This window comes from Daphnia pulicaria, chromosome 3 (genome assembly GCF_021234035.1).
Source record: "Daphnia pulicaria isolate SC F1-1A chromosome 3, SC_F0-13Bv2, whole genome shotgun sequence".
Classification (NCBI taxonomy): domain Eukaryota; kingdom Metazoa; phylum Arthropoda; class Branchiopoda; order Diplostraca; family Daphniidae; genus Daphnia; species Daphnia pulicaria.
Genome location: NC_060915.1, coordinates 370132 through 387957, shown reverse-complemented (window position 1 = coordinate 387957; position 17826 = coordinate 370132). Strand labels below are relative to the sequence as shown.

Here is a 17826-nt window from a genome sequence, read left to right as displayed (position 1 = left end):
ATTCAAAAATGAAAAATTACCCTCCCAGTCCCAATGGATGAATAAGAAAATCACTTCAAAGTGATAGAAATGTTTGTTCATTGAATTTGGACTCGTAACCATCGCGAATAAAAAAGCGCGATAAACTTTGAAAAACTCGCAATGAAATTTATCCAGAATCATTCAAATAGATGAATTGAACCTATCTCTATGCCATTGATATTTTTGATCTACGAATTTGGACTGGTAACCATCGCGATTAAAAAACCCGATAAACTTTGAAAAACTCTCAATGGAATTGATCCAGAATCATTCTTATAGATGAATTGAACCTATCTCTAAGGCATTGAAATGTTTTATCTACGAATTTGGACTGGTAACCATCGTGATTGAAAAAAAAATTTCAAGAAATTTGTTATTGAAAACAAAATATTCATCGCCAACGACATCCCGTATTCCCAAGCGGTCACCCTTCCAAGTACTAACGGGACTCGACGTAACTTAACTTCTGGGAGCTGACGAGACCAGGTGCGTTCTACGTGATATGGCCGTTGACATTCAAAAATGAAAAATTACCCTCCCATTCCCAATGGATGAATAAGAAAATCACTTCAAAGTGATAGAAATGTTTGTTCATTGAATTTGGACTCGTAACCATCGCGAATAAAAAAGCGCGATAAACTTTGAAAAACTCGCAATGAAATTTATCCAGAATCATTCAAATAGATGAATTGAACCTATCTCTATGCCATTGATATTTTTGATCTACGAATTTGGACTGGTAACCATCGCGATTAAAAAACCCGATAAACTTTGAAAAACTCTCAATGGAATTGATCCAGAATCATTCTTATAGATGAATTGAACCTATCTCTAAGGCATTGAAATGTTTTATCTACGAATTTGGACTGGTAACCATCGTGATTGAAAAAAAAATTTCAAGAAATTTGTTATTGAAAACAAAATATTCATCGCCAACGACATCCCGTATTCCCAAGCGGTCACCCTTCCAAGTACTAACGGGACTCGACGTAACTTAACTTCTGGGAGCTGACGAGACCAGGTGCGTTCTACGTGATATGGCCGTTGACATTCAAAAATGAAAAATTACCCTCCCAGTCCCAATGGATGAATAAGAAAATCACTTCAAAGTGATAGAAATGTTTGTTCATTGAATTTGGACTCGTAACCATCGCGAATAAAAAAGCGCGATAAACTTTGAAAAACTCGCAATGAAATTTATCCAGAATCATTCAAATAGATGAATTGAACCTATCTCTATGCCATTGATATTTTTGATCTACGAATTTGGACTGGTAACCATCGCGATTAAAAAACCCGATAAACTTTGAAAAACTCTCAATGGAATTGATCCAGAATCATTCTTATAGATGAATTGAACCTATCTCTAAGGCATTGAAATGTTTTATCTACGAATTTGGACTGGTAACCATCGTGATTGAAAAAAAAATTTCAAGAAATTTGTTATTGAAAACAAAATATTCATCGCCAACGACATCCCGTATTCCCAAGCGGTCACCCTTCCAAGTACTAACGGGACTCGACGTAACTTAACTTCTGGGAGCTGACGAGACCAGGTGCGTTCTACGTGATTTGGCCGTTGACATTCAAAAATAAAAAATTACCCTCCCAGTCCCAATGGATGAATAGAAAATCACTTCAAAGTGATAGAAATGTTTGTTCATTGAATTTGGACTCGTAACCATCGCGAATAAAAAAGCGCGATAAACTTTGAAAAACTCGCAATGAAATTTATCCAGAATCATTCCTATAGATGAATTGAACCTATCTCTATGCCATTGATATTTTTGATCTACGAATTTGGACTGGTAACCATCGTGATTGAAAAAAAAATTTCAAGAAATTTGTTATTGAAAACAAAATATTCATCGCCAACGACATCCCGTATTCCCAAGCGGTCACCCTTCCAAGTACTAACGGGACTCGACGTAACTTAACTTCTGGGAGCTGACGAGACCAGGTGCGTTCTACGTGATATGGCCGTTGACATTCAAAAATGAAAAATTACCCTCCCAGTCCCAATGGATGAATAAGAAAATCACTTCAAAGTGATAGAAATGTTTGTTCATTGAATTTGGACTCGTAACCATCGCGAATAAAAAAGCGCGATAAACTTTGAAAAACTCGCAATGAAATTTATCCAGAATCATTCAAATAGATGAATTGAACCTATCTCTATGCCATTGATATTTTTGATCTACGAATTTGGACTGGTAACCATCGCGATTAAAAAACCCGATAAACTTTGAAAAACTCTCAATGGAATTGATCCAGAATCATTCTTATAGATGAATTGAACCTATCTCTAAGGCATTGAAATGTTTTATCTACGAATTTGGACTGGTAACCATCGTGATTGAAAAAAAAATTTCAAGAAATTTGTTATTGAAAACAAAATATTCATCGCCAACGACATCCCGTATTCCCAAGCGGTCACCCTTCCAAGTACTAACGGGACTCGACGTAACTTAACTTCTGGGAGCTGACGAGACCAGGTGCGTTCTACGTGATATGGCCGTTGACATTCAAAAATGAAAAATTACCCTCCCAGTCCCAATGGATGAATAAGAAAATCACTTCAAAGTGATAGAAATGTTTGTTCATTGAATTTGGACTCGTAACCATCGCGAATAAAAAAGCGCGATAAACTTTGAAAAACTCGCAATGAAATTTATCCAGAATCATTCAAATAGATGAATTGAACCTATCTCTATGCCATTGATATTTTTGATCTACGAATTTGGACTGGTAACCATCGCGATTAAAAAACCCGATAAACTTTGAAAAACTCTCAATGGAATTGATCCAGAATCATTCTTATAGATGAATTGAACCTATCTCTAAGGCATTGAAATGTTTTATCTACGAATTTGGACTGGTAACCATCGTGATTGAAAAAAAAATTTCAAGAAATTTGTTATTGAAAACAAAATATTCATCGCCAACGACATCCCGTATTCCCAAGCGGTCACCCTTCCAAGTACTAACGGGACTCGACGTAACTTAACTTCTGGGAGCTGACGAGACCAGGTGCGTTCTACGTGATATGGCCGTTGACATTCAAAAATGAAAAATTACCCTCCCATTCCCAATGGATGAATAAGAAAATCACTTCAAAGTGATAGAAATGTTTGTTCATTGAATTTGGACTCGTAACCATCGCGAATAAAAAAGCGCGATAAACTTTGAAAAACTCGCAATGAAATTTATCCAGAATCATTCAAATAGATGAATTGAACCTATCTCTATGCCATTGATATTTTTGATCTACGAATTTGGACTGGTAATCATCGCGATTAAAAAACGCGATAAACTTTGAAAAACTCTCAATGGAATTGATACAGAATCATTCTTATAGATGAATTGAACCTATCTCTAAGGCATCGAAATGTTTTATCTACGAATTTGGACTGGTAACCATCGTGATTGAGAAAAAAAATTTCAAGAAATTTGTTATTGAAAACAAACTATTCATCGCCAACGACATCCCGTATTCCCAAGCGGTCACCCTTCCAAGTACTAACGGGACTCGACGTAACTTAACTTCTGGGAGCTGACGAGACCAGGTGCGTTCTACGTGATATGGCCGTTGACATTCAAAAATAAAAAATTACCCTCCCAGTCCCAATGGATGAATAGAAAATCACTTCAAAGTGATAGAAATGTTTGTTCATTGAATTTGGACTCGTAACCATCGCGAATAAAAAAGCGCGATAAACTTTGAAAAACTCGCAATGAAATTTATCCAGAATCATTCCTATAGATGAATTGAACCTATCTCTATGCCATTGATATTTTTGATCTACGAATTTGGACTGGTAACCATCGTGATTGAAAAAAAATTTCAAGAAATTTGTTATTGAAAACAAACTATTCATCGCCAACGACATCCCGTATTCCCAAGCGGTCACCCTTCCAAGTACTAACGGGACTCGACGTAACTTAACTTCTGGGAGCTGACGAGACCAGGTGCGTTCTACGTGATATGGCCGTTGACATTCAAAAATGAAAAATTACCCTCCCAGTCCCAATGGATGAATAGAAAATCACTTCAAAGTGATAGAAATGTTTGTTCATTGAATTTGGACTCGTAACCATCGCGAATAAAAAAGCGCGATAAACTTTGAAAAACTCGCAATGAAATTTATCCAGAATCATTCCTATAGATGAATTGAACCTATCTCTATGCCATTGATATTTTTGATCTACGAATTTGGACTGGTAACCATCGTGATTGAAAAAAAATTTCAAGAAATTTGTTATTGAAAACAAACTATTCATCGCCAACGACATCCCGTATTCCCAAGCGGTCACCCTTCCAAGTACTAACGGGACTCGACGTAACTTAACTTCTGGGAGCTGACGAGACCAGGTGCGTTCTACGTGATATGGCCGTTGACATTCAAAAATGAAAAATTACCCTCCCAGTCCCAATGGATGAATAGAAAATCACTTCAAAGTGATAGAAATGTTTGTTCATTGAATTTGGACTCGTAACCATCGCGAATAAAAAAGCGCGACAAACTTTGAAAAACTCGCAATGAAATTTATCCAGAATCATTCCTATAGATGAATTGAACCTATGTCTATGCCATTGATATTTTTGATCTACGAATTTGGACTGGTAACCATCGTGATTGAAAAAAAATTTCAAGAAATTTGTTATTGAAAACAAAATATTCATCGCCAACGACATCCCGTATTCCCAAGCGGTCACCCTTCCAAGTACTAACGGGACTCGACGTAACTTAACTTCTGGGAGCTGACGAGACCAGGTGCGTTCTACGTGATATGGCCGTTGACATTCAAAAATGAAAAATTACCCTCCCAGTCCCAATGGATGAATAAGAAAATCACTTCAAAGTGATAGAAATGTTTGTTCATTGAATTTGGACTCGTAACCATCGCGAATAAAAAAGCGCGACAAACTTTGAAAAACTCGCAATGAAATTTATCCAGAATCATTCCTATAGATGAATTGAACCTATCTCTATGCCATTGATATTTTTGATCTACGAATTTGGACTGGTAACCATCGTGATTGAAAAAAAAATTCAAGAAATTTGTTATTGAAAACAAACTATTCATCGCCAACGACATCCCGTATTCCCAAGCGGTCACCCTTCCAAGTACTAACGGGACTCGACGTAACTTAACTTCTGGGAGCTGACGAGACCAGGTGCGTTCTACGTGATATGGCCGTTGACATTCAAAAATGAAAAATTACCCTCCCAGTCCCAATGGATGAATAAGAAAATCACTTCAAAGTGATAGAAATGTTTGTTCATTGAATTTGGACTCGTAACCATCGCGAATAAAAAAGCGCGACAAACTTTGAAAAACTCGCAATGAAATTTATCCAGAATCATTCCTATAGATGAATTGAACCTATCTCTATGCCATTGATATTTTTGATCTACGAATTTGGACTGGTAACCATCGTGATTGAAAAAAAAATTCAAGAAATTTGTTATTGAAAACAAACTATTCATCGCCAACGACATCCCGTATTCCCAAGCGGTCACCCTTCCAAGTACTAACGGGACTCGACGTAACTTAACTTCTGGGAGCTGACGAGACCAGGTGCGTTCTACGTGATATGGCCGTTGACATTCAAAAATGAAAAATTAGCCTCCCAGTCCCAATGGATGAATAGAAAATCACTTCAAAGTGATAGAAATGTTTGTTCATTGAATTTGGACTCGTAACCATCGCGAATAAAAAAGCGCGATAAACTTTGAAAAACTCGCAATGAAATTTATCCAGAATCATTCAAATAGATGAATTGAACCTATCTCTATGCCATTGATATTTTTGATCTACGAATTTGGACTGGTAACCATCGTGATTGAAAAAAAATTTCAAGAAATTTGTTATTGAAAACAAACTATTCATCGCCAACGACATCCCGTATTCCCAAGCGGTCACCCTTCCAAGCACTAACGGGACTCGACGTAACTTAACTTCTGGGAGCTGACGAGACCAGGTGCGTTCTACGTGATATGGCCGTTGACATTCAAAAATGAAAAATTAGCCTCCCAGTCCCAATGGATGAATAGAAAATCACTTCAAAGTGATAGAAATGTTTGTTCATTGAATTTGGACTCGTAACCATCGCGAATAAAAAAGCGCGATAAACTTTGAAAAACTCGCAATGAAATTTATCCAGAATCATTCAAATAGATGAATTGAACCTATCTCTATGCCATTGATATTTTTGATCTACGAATTTGGACTGGTAACCATCGTGATTGAAAAAAAATTTCAAGAAATTTGTTATTGAAAACAAACTATTCATCGCCAACGACATCCCGTATTCCCAAGCGGTCACCCTTCCAAGCACTAACGGGACTCGACGTAACTTAACTTCTGGGAGCTGACGAGACCAGGTGCGTTCTACGTGATATGGCCGTTGACATTCAAAAATGAAAAATTACCCTCCCAGTCCCAATGGATGAATAGAAAATCACTTCAAAGTGATAGAAATGTTTGTTCATTGAATTTGGACTCGTAACCATCGCGAATAAAAAAGCGCGATAAACTTTGAAAAACTCGCAATGAAATTTATCCAGAATCATTCAAATAGATGAATTGAACCTATCTCTATGCCATTGATATTTTTGATCTACGAATTTGGACTGGTAACCATCGCGATTAAAAAACCCGATAAACTTTGAAAAACTCTCAATGGAATTGATCCAGAATCATTCTTATAGATGAATTGAACCTATCTCTAAGGCATTGAAATGTTTTATCTACGAATTTGGACTGGTAACCATCGTGATCGTGAAAAAAAAATTTCAAGAAATTTGTTATTGAAAACAAAATATTCATCGCCAACGACATCCCGTATTCCCAAGCGGTCACCCTTCCAAGTACTAACGGGACTCGACGTAACTTAACTTCTGGGAGCTGACGAGACCAGGTGCGTTCTACGTGATATGGCCGTTGACATTCAAAAATGAAAAATTACCCTCCCAGTCCCAATGGATGAATAGAAAATCACTTCAAAGTGATAGAAATGTTTGTTCATTGAATTTGGACTCGTAACCATCGCGAATAAAAAAGCGCGATAAACTTTGAAAAACTCGCAATGAAATTTATCCAGAATCATTCCTATAGATGAATTGAACCTATCTCTATGCCATTGATATTTTTGATCTACGAATTTGGACTGGTAACCATCGTGATTGAAAAAAAAATTCAAGAAATTTGTTATTGAAAACAAACTATTCATCGCCAACGACATCCCGTATTCCCAAGCGGTCACCCTTCCAAGTACTAACGGGACTCGACGTAACTTAACTTCTGGGAGCTGACGAGACCAGGTGCGTTCTACGTGATATGGCCGTTGACATTCAAAAATGAAAAATTAGCCTCCCAGTCCCAATGGATGAATAGAAAATCACTTCAAAGTGATAGAAATGTTTGTTCATTGAATTTGGACTCGTAACCATCGCGAATAAAAAAGCGCGACAAACTTTGAAAAACTCGCAATGAAATTTATCCAGAATCATTCCTATAGATGAATTGAACCTATGTCTATGCCATTGATATTTTTGATCTACGAATTTGGACTGGTAACCATCGTGATTGAAAAAAAATTTCAAGAAATTTGTTATTGAAAACAAAATATTCATCGCCAACGACATCCCGTATTCCCAAGCGGTCACCCTTCCAAGTACTAACGGGACTCGACGTAACTTAACTTCTGGGAGCTGACGAGACCAGGTGCGTTCTACGTGATATGGCCGTTGACATTCAAAAATGAAAAATTACCCTCCCAGTCCCAATGGATGAATAAGAAAATCACTTCAAAGTGATAGAAATGTTTGTTCATTGAATTTGGACTCGTAACCATCGCGAATAAAAAAGCGCGACAAACTTTGAAAAACTCGCAATGAAATTTATCCAGAATCATTCCTATAGATGAATTGAACCTATCTCTATGCCATTGATATTTTTGATCTACGAATTTGGACTGGTAACCATCGTGATTGAAAAAAAAATTCAAGAAATTTGTTATTGAAAACAAACTATTCATCGCCAACGACATCCCGTATTCCCAAGCGGTCACCCTTCCAAGTACTAACGGGACTCGACGTAACTTAACTTCTGGGAGCTGACGAGACCAGGTGCGTTCTACGTGATATGGCCGTTGACATTCAAAAATGAAAAATTAGCCTCCCAGTCCCAATGGATGAATAGAAAATCACTTCAAAGTGATAGAAATGTTTGTTCATTGAATTTGGACTCGTAACCATCGCGAATAAAAAAGCGCGATAAACTTTGAAAAACTCGCAATGAAATTTATCCAGAATCATTCAAATAGATGAATTGAACCTATCTCTATGCCATTGATATTTTTGATCTACGAATTTGGACTGGTAACCATCGTGATTGAAAAAAAATTTCAAGAAATTTGTTATTGAAAACAAACTATTCATCGCCAACGACATCCCGTATTCCCAAGCGGTCACCCTTCCAAGCACTAACGGGACTCGACGTAACTTAACTTCTGGGAGCTGACGAGACCAGGTGCGTTCTACGTGATATGGCCGTTGACATTCAAAAATGAAAAATTACCCTCCCAGTCCCAATGGATGAATAGAAAATCACTTCAAAGTGATAGAAATGTTTGTTCATTGAATTTGGACTCGTAACCATCGCGAATAAAAAAGCGCGATAAACTTTGAAAAACTCGCAATGAAATTTATCCAGAATCATTCAAATAGATGAATTGAACCTATCTCTATGCCATTGATATTTTTGATCTACGAATTTGGACTGGTAACCATCGCGATTAAAAAACCCGATAAACTTTGAAAAACTCTCAATGGAATTGATCCAGAATCATTCTTATAGATGAATTGAACCTATCTCTAAGGCATTGAAATGTTTTATCTACGAATTTGGACTGGTAACCATCGTGATCGTGAAAAAAAAATTTCAAGAAATTTGTTATTGAAAACAAAATATTCATCGCCAACGACATCCCGTATTCCCAAGCGGTCACCCTTCCAAGTACTAACGGGACTCGACGTAACTTAACTTCTGGGAGCTGACGAGACCAGGTGCGTTCTACGTGATATGGCCGTTGACATTCAAAAATGAAAAATTACCCTCCCAGTCCCAATGGATGAATAGAAAATCACTTCAAAGTGATAGAAATGTTTGTTCATTGAATTTGGACTCGTAACCATCGCGAATAAAAAAGCGCGATAAACTTTGAAAAACTCGCAATGAAATTTATCCAGAATCATTCCTATAGATGAATTGAACCTATCTCTATGCCATTGATATTTTTGATCTACGAATTTGGACTGGTAACCATCGTGATTGAAAAAAAAATTCAAGAAATTTGTTATTGAAAACAAACTATTCATCGCCAACGACATCCCGTATTCCCAAGCGGTCACCCTTCCAAGTACTAACGGGACTCGACGTAACTTAACTTCTGGGAGCTGACGAGACCAGGTGCGTTCTACGTGATATGGCCGTTGACATTCAAAAATGAAAAATTAGCCTCCCAGTCCCAATGGATGAATAGAAAATCACTTCAAAGTGATAGAAATGTTTGTTCATTGAATTTGGACTCGTAACCATCGCGAATAAAAAAGCGCGATAAACTTTGAAAAACTCGCAATGAAATTTATCCAGAATCATTCAAATAGATGAATTGAACCTATCTCTATGCCATTGATATTTTTGATCTACGAATTTGGACTGGTAACCATCGTGATTGAAAAAAAATTTCAAGAAATTTGTTATTGAAAACAAACTATTCATCGCCAACGACATCCCGTATTCCCAAGCGGTCACCCTTCCAAGCACTAACGGGACTCGACGTAACTTAACTTCTGGGAGCTGACGAGACCAGGTGCGTTCTACGTGATATGGCCGTTGACATTCAAAAATGAAAAATTAGCCTCCCAGTCCCAATGGATGAATAGAAAATCACTTCAAAGTGATAGAAATGTTTGTTCATTGAATTTGGACTCGTAACCATCGCGAATAAAAAAGCGCGATAAACTTTGAAAAACTCGCAATGAAATTTATCCAGAATCATTCAAATAGATGAATTGAACCTATCTCTATGCCATTGATATTTTTGATCTACGAATTTGGACTGGTAACCATCGTGATTGAAAAAAAATTTCAAGAAATTTGTTATTGAAAACAAACTATTCATCGCCAACGACATCCCGTATTCCCAAGCGGTCACCCTTCCAAGCACTAACGGGACTCGACGTAACTTAACTTCTGGGAGCTGACGAGACCAGGTGCGTTCTACGTGATATGGCCGTTGACATTCAAAAATGAAAAATTACCCTCCCAGTCCCAATGGATGAATAGAAAATCACTTCAAAGTGATAGAAATGTTTGTTCATTGAATTTGGACTCGTAACCATCGCGAATAAAAAAGCGCGATAAACTTTGAAAAACTCGCAATGAAATTTATCCAGAATCATTCAAATAGATGAATTGAACCTATCTCTATGCCATTGATATTTTTGATCTACGAATTTGGACTGGTAACCATCGCGATTAAAAAACCCGATAAACTTTGAAAAACTCTCAATGGAATTGATCCAGAATCATTCTTATAGATGAATTGAACCTATCTCTAAGGCATTGAAATGTTTTATCTACGAATTTGGACTGGTAACCATCGTGATTGAAAAAAAAATTTCAAGAAATTTGTTATTGAAAACAAAATATTCATCGCCAACGACATCCCGTATTCCCAAGCGGTCACCCTTCCAAGTACTAACGGGACTCGACGTAACTTAACTTCTGGGAGCTGACGAGACCAGGTGCGTTCTACGTGATATGGCCGTTGACATTCAAAAATGAAAAATTACCCTCCCATTCCCAATGGATGAATAAGAAAATCACTTCAAAGTGATAGAAATGTTTGTTCATTGAATTTGGACTCGTAACCATCGCGAATAAAAAAGCGCGATAAACTTTGAAAAACTCGCAATGAAATTTATCCAGAATCATTCAAATAGATGAATTGAACCTATCTCTATGCCATTGATATTTTTGATCTACGAATTTGGACTGGTAACCATCGTGATTGAAAAAAAATTTCAAGAAATTTGTTATTGAAAACAAACTATTCATCGCCAACGACATCCCGTATTCCCAAGCGGTCACCCTTCCAAGCACTAACGGGACTCGACGTAACTTAACTTCTGGGAGCTGACGAGACCAGGTGCGTTCTACGTGATATGGCCGTTGACATTCAAAAATGAAAAATTACCCTCCCAGTCCCAATGGATGAATAGAAAATCACTTCAAAGTGATAGAAATGTTTGTTCATTGAATTTGGACTCGTAACCATCGCGAATAAAAAAGCGCGATAAACTTTGAAAAACTCGCAATGAAATTTATCCAGAATCATTCAAATAGATGAATTGAACCTATCTCTATGCCATTGATATTTTTGATCTACGAATTTGGACTGGTAACCATCGCGATTAAAAAACCCGATAAACTTTGAAAAACTCTCAATGGAATTGATCCAGAATCATTCTTATAGATGAATTGAACCTATCTCTAAGGCATTGAAATGTTTTATCTACGAATTTGGACTGGTAACCATCGTGATTGAAAAAAAAATTTCAAGAAATTTGTTATTGAAAACAAAATATTCATCGCCAACGACATCCCGTATTCCCAAGCGGTCACCCTTCCAAGTACTAACGGGACTCGACGTAACTTAACTTCTGGGAGCTGACGAGACCAGGTGCGTTCTACGTGATATGGCCGTTGACATTCAAAAATGAAAAATTAGCCTCCCAGTCCCAATGGATGAATAGAAAATCACTTCAAAGTGATAGAAATGTTTGTTCATTGAATTTGGACTCGTAACCATCGCGAATAAAAAAGCGCGATAAACTTTGAAAAACTCGCAATGAAATTTATCCAGAATCATTCAAATAGATGAATTGAACCTATCTCTATGCCATTGATATTTTTGATCTACGAATTTGGACTGGTAACCATCGCGATTAAAAAACCCGATAAACTTTGAAAAACTCTCAATGGAATTGATCCAGAATCATTCTTATAGATGAATTGAACCTATCTCTAAGGCATTGAAATGTTTTATCTACGAATTTGGACTGGTAACCATCGTGATCGTGAAAAAAAAATTTCAAGAAATTTGTTATTGAAAACAAAATATTCATCGCCAACGACATCCCGTATTCCCAAGCGGTCACCCTTCCAAGTACTAACGGGACTCGACGTAACTTAACTTCTGGGAGCTGACGAGACCAGGTGCGTTCTACGTGATATGGCCGTTGACATTCAAAAATGAAAAATTACCCTCCCAGTCCCAATGGATGAATAGAAAATCACTTCAAAGTGATAGAAATGTTTGTTCATTGAATTTGGACTCGTAACCATCGCGAATAAAAAAGCGCGATAAACTTTGAAAAACTCGCAATGAAATTTATCCAGAATCATTCAAATAGATGAATTGAACCTATCTCTATGCCATTGATATTTTTGATCTACGAATTTGGACTGGTAACCATCGCGATTAAAAAACCCGATAAACTTTGAAAAACTCTCAATGGAATTGATCCAGAATCATTCTTATAGATGAATTGAACCTATCTCTAAGGCATTGAAATGTTTTATCTACGAATTTGGACTGGTAACCATCGTGATTGAAAAAAAAATTTCAAGAAATTTGTTATTGAAAACAAAATATTCATCGCCAACGACATCCCGTATTCCCAAGCGGTCACCCTTCCAAGTACTAACGGGACTCGACGTAACTTAACTTCTGGGAGCTGACGAGACCAGGTGCGTTCTACGTGATATGGCCGTTGACATTCAAAAATGAAAAATTACCCTCCCATTCCCAATGGATGAATAAGAAAATCACTTCAAAGTGATAGAAATGTTTGTTCATTGAATTTGGACTCGTAACCATCGCGATTAAAAAACCCGATAAACTTTGAAAAACTCTCAATGGAATTGATCCAGAATCATTCTTATAGATGAATTGAACCTATCTCTAAGGCATTGAAATGTTTTATCTACGAATTTGGACTGGTAACCATCGTGATTGAAAAAAAAATTTCAAGAAATTTGTTATTGAAAACAAAATATTCATCGCCAACGACATCCCGTATTCCCAAGCGGTCACCCTTCCAAGTACTAACGGGACTCGACGTAACTTAACTTCTGGGAGCTGACGAGACCAGGTGCGTTCTACGTGATATGGCCGTTGACATTCAAAAATGAAAAATTAGCCTCCCAGTCCCAATGGATGAATAGAAAATCACTTCAAAGTGATAGAAATGTTTGTTCATTGAATTTGGACTCGTAACCATCGCGAATAAAAAAGCGCGATAAACTTTGAAAAACTCGCAATGAAATTTATCCAGAATCATTCAAATAGATGAATTGAACCTATCTCTATGCCATTGATATTTTTGATCTACGAATTTGGACTGGTAACCATCGCGATTAAAAAACCCGATAAACTTTGAAAAACTCTCAATGGAATTGATCCAGAATCATTCTTATAGATGAATTGAACCTATCTCTAAGGCATTGAAATGTTTTATCTACGAATTTGGACTGGTAACCATCGTGATCGTGAAAAAAAAATTTCAAGAAATTTGTTATTGAAAACAAAATATTCATCGCCAACGACATCCCGTATTCCCAAGCGGTCACCCTTCCAAGTACTAACGGGACTCGACGTAACTTAACTTCTGGGAGCTGACGAGACCAGGTGCGTTCTACGTGATATGGCCGTTGACATTCAAAAATGAAAAATTACCCTCCCAGTCCCAATGGATGAATAGAAAATCACTTCAAAGTGATAGAAATGTTTGTTCATTGAATTTGGACTCGTAACCATCGCGAATAAAAAAGCGCGATAAACTTTGAAAAACTCGCAATGAAATTTATCCAGAATCATTCCTATAGATGAATTGAACCTATCTCTATGCCATTGATATTTTTGATCTACGAATTTGGACTGGTAACCATCGTGATTGAAAAAAAAATTCAAGAAATTTGTTATTGAAAACAAACTATTCATCGCCAACGACATCCCGTATTCCCAAGCGGTCACCCTTCCAAGTACTAACGGGACTCGACGTAACTTAACTTCTGGGAGCTGACGAGACCAGGTGCGTTCTACGTGATATGGCCGTTGACATTCAAAAATGAAAAATTACCCTCCCAGTCCCAATGGATGAATAGAAAATCACTTCAAAGTGATAGAAATGTTTGTTCATTGAATTTGGACTCGTAACCATCGCGAATAAAAAAGCGCGACAAACTTTGAAAAACTCGCAATGAAATTTATCCAGAATCATTCCTATAGATGAATTGAACCTATGTCTATGCCATTGATATTTTTGATCTACGAATTTGGACTGGTAACCATCGTGATTGAAAAAAAATTTCAAGAAATTTGTTATTGAAAACAAAATATTCATCGCCAACGACATCCCGTATTCCCAAGCGGTCACCCTTCCAAGTACTAACGGGACTCGACGTAACTTAACTTCTGGGAGCTGACGAGACCAGGTGCGTTCTACGTGATATGGCCGTTGACATTCAAAAATGAAAAATTACCCTCCCAGTCCCAATGGATGAATAAGAAAATCACTTCAAAGTGATAGAAATGTTTGTTCATTGAATTTGGACTCGTAACCATCGCGAATAAAAAAGCGCGACAAACTTTGAAAAACTCGCAATGAAATTTATCCAGAATCATTCCTATAGATGAATTGAACCTATCTCTATGCCATTGATATTTTTGATCTACGAATTTGGACTGGTAACCATCGTGATTGAAAAAAAAATTCAAGAAATTTGTTATTGAAAACAAACTATTCATCGCCAACGACATCCCGTATTCCCAAGCGGTCACCCTTCCAAGTACTAACGGGACTCGACGTAACTTAACTTCTGGGAGCTGACGAGACCAGGTGCGTTCTACGTGATATGGCCGTTGACATTCAAAAATGAAAAATTAGCCTCCCAGTCCCAATGGATGAATAGAAAATCACTTCAAAGTGATAGAAATGTTTGTTCATTGAATTTGGACTCGTAACCATCGCGAATAAAAAAGCGCGATAAACTTTGAAAAACTCGCAATGAAATTTATCCAGAATCATTCAAATAGATGAATTGAACCTATGTCTATGCCATTGATATTTTTGATCTACGAATTTGGACTGGTAACCATCGTGATTGAAAAAAAATTTCAAGAAATTTGTTATTGAAAACAAAATATTCATCGCCAACGACATCCCGTATTCCCAAGCGGTCACCCTTCCAAGTACTAACGGGACTCGACGTAACTTAACTTCTGGGAGCTGACGAGACCAGGTGCGTTCTACGTGATATGGCCGTTGACATTCAAAAATGAAAAATTACCCTCCCAGTCCCAATGGATGAATAAGAAAATCACTTCAAAGTGATAGAAATGTTTGTTCATTGAATTTGGACTCGTAACCATCGCGAATAAAAAAGCGCGACAAACTTTGAAAAACTCGCAATGAAATTTATCCAGAATCATTCCTATAGATGAATTGAACCTATCTCTATGCCATTGATATTTTTGATCTACGAATTTGGACTGGTAACCATCGTGATTGAAAAAAAAATTCAAGAAATTTGTTATTGAAAACAAACTATTCATCGCCAACGACATCCCGTATTCCCAAGCGGTCACCCTTCCAAGTACTAACGGGACTCGACGTAACTTAACTTCTGGGAGCTGACGAGACCAGGTGCGTTCTACGTGATATGGCCGTTGACATTCAAAAATGAAAAATTAGCCTCCCAGTCCCAATGGATGAATAGAAAATCACTTCAAAGTGATAGAAATGTTTGTTCATTGAATTTGGACTCGTAACCATCGCGAATAAAAAAGCGCGATAAACTTTGAAAAACTCGCAATGAAATTTATCCAGAATCATTCAAATAGATGAATTGAACCTATCTCTATGCCATTGATATTTTTGATCTACGAATTTGGACTGGTAACCATCGTGATTGAAAAAAAATTTCAAGAAATTTGTTATTGAAAACAAACTATTCATCGCCAACGACATCCCGTATTCCCAAGCGGTCACCCTTCCAAGCACTAACGGGACTCGACGTAACTTAACTTCTGGGAGCTGACGAGACCAGGTGCGTTCTACGTGATATGGCCGTTGACATTCAAAAATGAAAAATTACCCTCCCAGTCCCAATGGATGAATAGAAAATCACTTCAAAGTGATAGAAATGTTTGTTCATTGAATTTGGACTCGTAACCATCGCGAATAAAAAAGCGCGATAAACTTTGAAAAACTCGCAATGAAATTTATCCAGAATCATTCAAATAGATGAATTGAACCTATCTCTATGCCATTGATATTTTTGATCTACGAATTTGGACTGGTAACCATCGCGATTAAAAAACCCGATAAACTTTGAAAAACTCTCAATGGAATTGATCCAGAATCATTCTTATAGATGAATTGAACCTATCTCTAAGGCATTGAAATGTTTTATCTACGAATTTGGACTGGTAACCATCGTGATCGTGAAAAAAAAATTTCAAGAAATTTGTTATTGAAAACAAAATATTCATCGCCAACGACATCCCGTATTCCCAAGCGGTCACCCTTCCAAGTACTAACGGGACTCGACGTAACTTAACTTCTGGGAGCTGACGAGACCAGGTGCGTTCTACGTGATATGGCCGTTGACATTCAAAAATGAAAAATTACCCTCCCAGTCCCAATGGATGAATAGAAAATCACTTCAAAGTGATAGAAATGTTTGTTCATTGAATTTGGACTCGTAACCATCGCGAATAAAAAAGCGCGATAAACTTTGAAAAACTCGCAATGAAATTTATCCAGAATCATTCCTATAGATGAATTGAACCTATCTCTATGCCATTGATATTTTTGATCTACGAATTTGGACTGGTAACCATCGTGATTGAAAAAAAAATTCAAGAAATTTGTTATTGAAAACAAACTATTCATCGCCAACGACATCCCGTATTCCCAAGCGGTCACCCTTCCAAGTACTAACGGGACTCGACGTAACTTAACTTCTGGGAGCTGACGAGACCAGGTGCGTTCTACGTGATATGGCCGTTGACATTCAAAAATGAAAAATTAGCCTCCCAGTCCCAATGGATGAATAGAAAATCACTTCAAAGTGATAGAAATGTTTGTTCATTGAATTTGGACTCGTAACCATCGCGAATAAAAAAGCGCGATAAACTTTGAAAAACTCGCAATGAAATTTATCCAGAATCATTCAAATAGATGAATTGAACCTATCTCTATGCCATTGATATTTTTGATCTACGAATTTGGACTGGTAACCATCGTGATTGAAAAAAAATTTCAAGAAATTTGTTATTGAAAACAAACTATTCATCGCCAACGACATCCCGTATTCCCAAGCGGTCACCCTTCCAAGCACTAACGGGACTCGACGTAACTTAACTTCTGGGAGCTGACGAGACCAGGTGCGTTCTACGTGATATGGCCGTTGACATTCAAAAATGAAAAATTACCCTCCCAGTCCCAATGGATGAATAGAAAATCACTTCAAAGTGATAGAAATGTTTGTTCATTGAATTTGGACTCGTAACCATCGCGAATAAAAAAGCGCGATAAACTTTGAAAAACTCGCAATGAAATTTATCCAGAATCATTCAAATAGATGAATTGAACCTATCTCTATGCCATTGATATTTTTGATCTACGAATTTGGACTGGTAACCATCGCGATTAAAAAACCCGA

General features: G+C 37.2%; 39 pseudogenes; all 39 read right to left on the bottom strand.

Annotated features, from left to right (window-relative positions):
• Positions 1 to 416: 416 nt before the first annotated feature.
• LOC124333831 lies at positions 417 to 535 on the bottom strand (annotated as a pseudogene).
• A 416-nt stretch (positions 536 to 951) lies between these two features.
• LOC124333819 lies at positions 952 to 1070 on the bottom strand (annotated as a pseudogene).
• A 416-nt stretch (positions 1071 to 1486) lies between these two features.
• LOC124334123 lies at positions 1487 to 1605 on the bottom strand (annotated as a pseudogene).
• Positions 1606 to 1890: 285 nt separating this feature from the next.
• LOC124333807 lies at positions 1891 to 2009 on the bottom strand (annotated as a pseudogene).
• A 416-nt stretch (positions 2010 to 2425) lies between these two features.
• Positions 2426 to 2544, bottom strand: LOC124333795 (annotated as a pseudogene).
• A 416-nt stretch (positions 2545 to 2960) lies between these two features.
• On the bottom strand, positions 2961 to 3079 carry LOC124333784 (annotated as a pseudogene).
• Positions 3080 to 3496: 417 nt separating this feature from the next.
• On the bottom strand, positions 3497 to 3615 carry LOC124333773 (annotated as a pseudogene).
• Positions 3616 to 3899: 284 nt separating this feature from the next.
• Positions 3900 to 4018, bottom strand: LOC124333761 (annotated as a pseudogene).
• A 284-nt stretch (positions 4019 to 4302) lies between these two features.
• LOC124333750 lies at positions 4303 to 4421 on the bottom strand (annotated as a pseudogene).
• A 284-nt stretch (positions 4422 to 4705) lies between these two features.
• LOC124333739 lies at positions 4706 to 4824 on the bottom strand (annotated as a pseudogene).
• Positions 4825 to 5109: 285 nt separating this feature from the next.
• LOC124333727 lies at positions 5110 to 5228 on the bottom strand (annotated as a pseudogene).
• A 285-nt stretch (positions 5229 to 5513) lies between these two features.
• On the bottom strand, positions 5514 to 5632 carry LOC124333716 (annotated as a pseudogene).
• Positions 5633 to 5916: 284 nt separating this feature from the next.
• On the bottom strand, positions 5917 to 6035 carry LOC124335200 (annotated as a pseudogene).
• A 284-nt stretch (positions 6036 to 6319) lies between these two features.
• LOC124335199 lies at positions 6320 to 6438 on the bottom strand (annotated as a pseudogene).
• Positions 6439 to 6855: 417 nt separating this feature from the next.
• On the bottom strand, positions 6856 to 6974 carry LOC124333705 (annotated as a pseudogene).
• A 284-nt stretch (positions 6975 to 7258) lies between these two features.
• LOC124333693 lies at positions 7259 to 7377 on the bottom strand (annotated as a pseudogene).
• A 284-nt stretch (positions 7378 to 7661) lies between these two features.
• Positions 7662 to 7780, bottom strand: LOC124333679 (annotated as a pseudogene).
• Positions 7781 to 8065: 285 nt separating this feature from the next.
• LOC124333668 lies at positions 8066 to 8184 on the bottom strand (annotated as a pseudogene).
• Positions 8185 to 8468: 284 nt separating this feature from the next.
• LOC124335197 lies at positions 8469 to 8587 on the bottom strand (annotated as a pseudogene).
• A 417-nt stretch (positions 8588 to 9004) lies between these two features.
• LOC124333656 lies at positions 9005 to 9123 on the bottom strand (annotated as a pseudogene).
• Positions 9124 to 9407: 284 nt separating this feature from the next.
• On the bottom strand, positions 9408 to 9526 carry LOC124333645 (annotated as a pseudogene).
• Positions 9527 to 9810: 284 nt separating this feature from the next.
• LOC124335196 lies at positions 9811 to 9929 on the bottom strand (annotated as a pseudogene).
• Positions 9930 to 10213: 284 nt separating this feature from the next.
• Positions 10214 to 10332, bottom strand: LOC124335195 (annotated as a pseudogene).
• A 415-nt stretch (positions 10333 to 10747) lies between these two features.
• On the bottom strand, positions 10748 to 10866 carry LOC124333633 (annotated as a pseudogene).
• Positions 10867 to 11151: 285 nt separating this feature from the next.
• Positions 11152 to 11270, bottom strand: LOC124335194 (annotated as a pseudogene).
• A 415-nt stretch (positions 11271 to 11685) lies between these two features.
• LOC124333622 lies at positions 11686 to 11804 on the bottom strand (annotated as a pseudogene).
• A 417-nt stretch (positions 11805 to 12221) lies between these two features.
• Positions 12222 to 12340, bottom strand: LOC124333611 (annotated as a pseudogene).
• Positions 12341 to 12755: 415 nt separating this feature from the next.
• Positions 12756 to 12874, bottom strand: LOC124333600 (annotated as a pseudogene).
• Positions 12875 to 13159: 285 nt separating this feature from the next.
• Positions 13160 to 13278, bottom strand: LOC124333589 (annotated as a pseudogene).
• A 417-nt stretch (positions 13279 to 13695) lies between these two features.
• Positions 13696 to 13814, bottom strand: LOC124333577 (annotated as a pseudogene).
• A 284-nt stretch (positions 13815 to 14098) lies between these two features.
• LOC124333564 lies at positions 14099 to 14217 on the bottom strand (annotated as a pseudogene).
• A 284-nt stretch (positions 14218 to 14501) lies between these two features.
• LOC124333552 lies at positions 14502 to 14620 on the bottom strand (annotated as a pseudogene).
• A 285-nt stretch (positions 14621 to 14905) lies between these two features.
• On the bottom strand, positions 14906 to 15024 carry LOC124333541 (annotated as a pseudogene).
• A 284-nt stretch (positions 15025 to 15308) lies between these two features.
• Positions 15309 to 15427, bottom strand: LOC124333529 (annotated as a pseudogene).
• Positions 15428 to 15712: 285 nt separating this feature from the next.
• Positions 15713 to 15831, bottom strand: LOC124333516 (annotated as a pseudogene).
• A 284-nt stretch (positions 15832 to 16115) lies between these two features.
• LOC124335193 lies at positions 16116 to 16234 on the bottom strand (annotated as a pseudogene).
• Positions 16235 to 16651: 417 nt separating this feature from the next.
• Positions 16652 to 16770, bottom strand: LOC124333505 (annotated as a pseudogene).
• Positions 16771 to 17054: 284 nt separating this feature from the next.
• Positions 17055 to 17173, bottom strand: LOC124333493 (annotated as a pseudogene).
• Positions 17174 to 17457: 284 nt separating this feature from the next.
• On the bottom strand, positions 17458 to 17576 carry LOC124335191 (annotated as a pseudogene).
• Between the last annotated feature and the right edge of the window lie 250 nt (positions 17577 to 17826).